Source organism: Taudactylus pleione, unplaced genomic scaffold (genome assembly GCF_031769625.1).
Source record: "Taudactylus pleione unplaced genomic scaffold, aTauple2 ptg000062l, whole genome shotgun sequence".
In the NCBI taxonomy this organism is placed as follows: Eukaryota; Metazoa; Chordata; class Amphibia; order Anura; family Myobatrachidae; genus Taudactylus; species Taudactylus pleione.
The window spans coordinates 7224622-7230621 of NW_028284464.1; positions in this window are offsets into that span (position 1 = coordinate 7224622).

Here is a 6000-nt window from a genome sequence, read left to right on the forward strand (position 1 = left end):
CTACAGTAGCTGAAGTACCTGGCATTGCCCAGGTTTAAATCTTCAAGTTAATAAGTTTTATTATGTAATTTCATCCAAATCCATCCAGTGGAAGGCCCAGAACAGGTTCCCTGTGTCAAAGTTCTGCCCAGCACGCTCACCTGCGAGGTCAAACCGGGAGCCTAACAACTCCATTAGGCATCCCAGACCAATTGCCACCCCCTGTTAAGGTTTCATCCAAATACAGTGAGCAGAATAGGCTCCACAGGTCAAAGTTCTGCCCAGCATCCCCGGGCCAAAGTACTGCCCAGCGTACACCAATGAGAGGTCCGACCAGGAATCCAACTCCTCAGCATGTCTTCTGGTATCCAGTGTTACCACTCTGTGAATTTTCACCAAAATCCATCCAGCAGAAGGCTCAAAACAAGCTCTGCCCAGTGTACACCAACGGGAGGTCCAACCGGGACCCTAAACCCCATAAAACCTTGCCAGGATTTAACTGGACCACCTCACATTAGTTTCATCACAATCAGTGCAGGGGTATCTGAATGCATAACCAGATAGACAAAACAAATAAACAAACAGACCAATTAATTTTACAGTATATATATAAGCATACTTACAACAGTTATTTCAGTTGCCAAAGCAACAATTTTAGATACAAATTTTTATATATATGTATAATCTCATTACCCAGTTTGGAAGAGGGGCGGAGGGATGAGTCTTCAGCAAAATAATGGATTGGTGGATTGGATAGAGCTGGAGAAGAGTCAGAGGAGTTGAGGGTAACTCCCTTCTTGGAGGGAGTTCGAAGAAGGGAGGGTCTCAAGTCTGGTTGAGAGGAATCATTCCAGGGAAGAGGGTTGCATTCTTTTTTCAGCAAATTTATTATCTCATTACCCAGTTTGGAGAGGAGTCGGAGGTTGACGCTCTGTTACCCCCCCTGTGCACATAGCGGGTCTCTTATATACCAGGTGACATTTCATTCTCTACATGACAGCACCAGGTAATAACTCTGTTACATTTCTTTCAACATGTGCAGCTAATAGTCTTTACAGGATAGCAGCAACCACTTAGTGAATAGTGTGAGTGCTTTCTCTTAAAGAGTACTCTCTGAGTTTATACACTGTGTGTTTTTATTTTTCACACAGACATACAAGGTCATGTCACTTTGTTCAAAACTACCTACTTGTATATCTGGTAACTACCTGCATGTTAGGTCATTTCAGCTGAGCAAGTTTAACATTGTTGACTATGTAACGTAATTACAACCTGTATGTTTGTTTCTGAATGTTATATGGATTACTGCAATGCTACCTACTATTGTTTATTTGGTTGCTGAAGTTTAGGTCAGCTGAATATCATTAACATTCATAGATGGTAGTACTCTGCTATTTATGCACAGAATATTCACATGTGAGTTGCTACTACTAGGCTATTCATTCAAAAGATGCCACGATTAATGAATCTTGGTTATACGTTGTAACACCATGCCTTTATGTATATGCTCAATATTTATGGATCAATATTTGTCACATATATGTACTCTCATCAAATTCTCCTCTGCACGATGGTTTTGAAGCAATGAGATTTGAAAGCAGACGCATGACTTTACTGATTCTCACTTTTCATATCTGATACTTATCTTGTTTTTCAAACTATTATAACTGCCATTGAGGAGGTGAACACTCATTAAGATCATTTGATGCCTCCTGGAAGATGAATTAACAGCAGTATCTCATACCTCTATTTGAGTAGTTCTTTTAAACCATACTTCTCTATGGAATCCTTTCTCTGATTTTGAGACCACCACCATAAGCCATTAGTCTGGTCACCTTTCTCAATAGACACTTTACCTATATGATCTACTTTATTATTTTTTGTCCTTTAGATTTATAACACGGTCAATCACACTGACATAATACTCTTTAGATATTGTGAGATTATCTGAGATATTGATCCATTATCAGGATATGCGAGGATCTTCCAGATGTTTCACTTTCATTTTTTGAGTGTAATATTTATAATATATGTTATGTGATTTGTTTGTTTATATATGGTGTTTTGTTCGTATGTTCATGTTTTATATATATTTCATTAAATAATTATTTTTAACAGATAAAAATAAGTTTGTGCCCCCAACAAATAGAGTTATCTTTTTCTGCCCTTGTCTTTGTAAACATATGGTGATGTTAGAAATGGGTGCCTGTCCAAAGTGCTTTACTACTGTTGCAAATTTTCTACATTGTATGTGAGAATTTGGGAAGATAATGAAATTCTGGCATACAGTGCTGACTTTTATTAATAATATACCGGTGTTTCTCTTCACTTAATACCAGACTCCAAGGCCTGCTTGTGTGCTAACTTTAAACACTGAAGTCTTGAACCTGACAAAAATGCTCAAATCTGTCTTTTCACTATTGGTGGCGAAGAAAATTCTTCTTCACTGGACCACTAAATCCTCCCCTTTTCTTAATGGAGGTAAACAAAAAATGTTGCATTCATTACATTTTAACAGATGCTCTACAATGCCAGATGTAAACAAAGGAGTCAAAAATGTTTACAAAACATGGAACTTTTATATAGATACTCTAGATAAATTGTCTCAAGATAATGTTCTTAAGCTGTTTGAAAATACTAACTGGTATTTAATTTGTTGTTTATTACCATCTCCTTAACATTGATAATGACCATTTCATATGAACAATATACTTTTAAGAACAATATGTAAGAATTTATGTATCTTTGCATTTTTTTTCCTTTCTCTCATTCACATATTATAACTCAAGTTTGCTAATGCAGTTTTTATCATAGCACTCAAATATACCTTCATGTCCTTTAAATAGTCAATAGATCCCTTTGGGTTCTTCTACCTTGTAAACTTAGCTGCTCTCTTACCCCTCTTCCCCATTTTCATTCATCATGTGTTTTTCCTGTCTTTCCCTCCTCTTTTTGCATATTATACTATAAGAGTTTTTTTCCACTCATTTTAATCACCCATAGAAGCTTCTCTGGACAATATACATCTGTTAAGTACGATATGTATTTCTTATATGTATTTGATGCAAAATACTCCTTCTTTTGACCACTGTCCTGTACTGTCATGTTTTATGCATGAAAAATGTATGACAAATCAATAAAAAAATATCTTTAAAAAATCTAATTCAATTATTTAAACCCATGAAATATGTTCAATATTTCATTCTTCTACCTGTAAATAAAAAATATGCAATTTAATGTTAGATGTTTTATGCCTTTATAAAATGTAATACATATTTGTGTGTCTGTGTCCATTTTATTGTTTCTTTTACAACTTTTTTATAATTATCCTTGGGTACCATGGCAAAGGTGCTTGTAAAGGGCGGGGTTTACACTGAACACAGAAAAAAAAAAGATATTTGCCTCCAGCACACTGCAGCAAAAACAATACTTAAATCCTACATGATAATAGCGATTCAGAGGTATTAGTTACATACTACTATATGTAACTAATACCTCTGAATCGCTATTATCATGTAGGATTTAAGTATTGTTTTTGCTGCAGTGTGCTGGGGGGCAAATCTCTTTTTTTCTGTGTTCAGTGTAAACCCCGCCCTTTACAAGCACCTGTGTTATGCAATTAAGCTGATCTGAGCAACTACCATTTTTTTTGCAAGTTTGGAGAGGCATGAAGGCAGTCAGCATTAGGAGGATGTGCTGATGCTTATAGTGCCATGTGGAGGTTTTTTGGGGTACCTTTAAGGTAAGTTAGCTCTCAGCTTTTATATGTACTGTTATCATGCAGTACATCAATTGTAATTATATGACCCAGAGTGGGTGCTACCATTATGTAGCAATAATTATTTTGGGGTGAGCGTTTGGGAGTGGGGCCCCCGGGGGGGTTCTGACTGGGCCTTTCTCATGGCATCACCACTTAATTCACATAGAATACCTTTATCACTTCTCTATTTGTTTGTATATTATTTGTGTAATTTTAATTCTTTCTCATTTCATTAACACTTATTGATTTATACTTGCACATCTTTTCTTTATACTTCACTATCACCTTTTTCCCTTTTTCGTGTGATGCCCTGGGGATGGCCCTTGGTTGGAATTTTTTTGGGGTGCCTTGCTTCTCGGACGTGAACCCCTTAATGCTAGGGACGCCAGTATAGAGGAGCCTTGACGATTGGCCTGGCGCTTATTCATATATTTGCAAATGTATGTAACTAATACCTCTGAATCGCTATTATCATGTAGGATTTAAGTATTGTTTTTGCTGCAGTGTGCTGGGGGGCAAATCTCTTTTTTTTCTGTGTACCATGGCAAAGGTAAACTTACTGGAGCTTATAAGAACCAGATTATATCTTTCATGCAAAAAGTACCAGTTACAGTATTAGATCTTCAGTTATTTTTTTCCTGTCACTCGGGGTGCATTGCGGCTCATGCTCATAGTGATCTTTATGATAATACTTTTTGCATTGCAATTGGGTCTGTTGGTGATCATGCGATCATTATCTACAAGTGAGACTGTTACAATGGGGAGTAATACATTACTATTGCAAGGAAAGACTACCACAGGTGCAAAAATTGGATTAAATACAAAACTTAAAATGAGGGTTTGCCATAAAATGGGTTTTAAAGGATATAAATAACATATATAGAAATAAAAAATGTTTTTTATTTATGTGAGGAAATAGGATGTTGCTGCACAGTGCAGAACTGTTTTTGAATAAAAAAATAATTTATAATATCAAAATCAACATAAAAAAGAATGATTTCTATTAAGTTTAGATCTTAGCGGTCCGGTTTTGGCTCAGATCTTCTACAAAAATAGTTTCTTGGTTTTGTAGTTTGCAAACAGATTGTTTTTTTTTCTTAGTCTTTAATATCACTGCTTTTGTAAGCAAGGCTGGATTACTGCAGTGCAAATGTATTTGGAGTTAATATATTCTGCAACTTTTTTGGAGCTATAAGAATCATTTAATCTTTATGCATTTTTCACATTTGAACAGTGAGATTATTAGGTTACTGATTATAACAGTTTCTATGTATCCTTTTGATGGCTACATGTCCATTGACTGCTGATCTCCTTCCCCTTCTGATAACTCACTTCCACTTGCCTGTCAAGAAACAGGGAGACCACTGTTTTATAGTCCACATCATACCTAATTTGTCAGTTGTATTGCCCTGAATTGTTCAACAATATGTAATTGTATATTTACTCTACCATTGATCTGTCATGTTTTGCTCTTACTGTGTATATACCCTATATAGTGCCGTGTAGTGCCGTGAAAACCATGTGTTGCTTTAAAAATAAATAATAATTAATAATAATAATAATAATAATAATACAGGTTGAGTCTCCCATATCCAAAATGCTTGGGACCAGGGGTATTTTGGATATTGGAATATTCCGTATTTTGGAATATATGCAATTGTGCATATCATAATGTAATATCTTAGGAATAGGACCCAAATCTAAACACAGAATGCATTTGTGTTTTATATACACTTTATACACAATGTCTGCAGGTAATTTTATGCAATATTTTTAATAAGTTTGTGGCTCAAACAAAGTTTGTGTACATTGAACAACTAAAAAGCAAAGTGTCACTATCTCAGTCATGCTAAAAAAAATCTGTATTTCGGAATTTTCCGTATTTTGGAATATTTGGTTATGGGAGACTCAACCTGTAATAATGTCTCAGTTGCTCCCATTATTGGCACTGGTGACCCAGAGACTATCTTTGAAAAAAGAAGTTTAGACAACCGTAGGATCTGAAAGTGTTATAGATTGAAGATTGTCTCAGCAATCATTTGGAAGATTTCCCTTTATGTAATTATTTTTCTGAAATAGTGACTCCAGTGAACACTGCACAGTATATGAGCTGTCATAATGTTGACGATTCAGGAAAAGGAAATGCCCCCTCCATGATGAGTATACCGAATGTAGAAAGCTTCCAATTGGCTATACAATTGTAATAGGCATAGATCTGGGAGTAGATCATGAAGGATAAATAAAGGTTGGTTGTCTGCCAG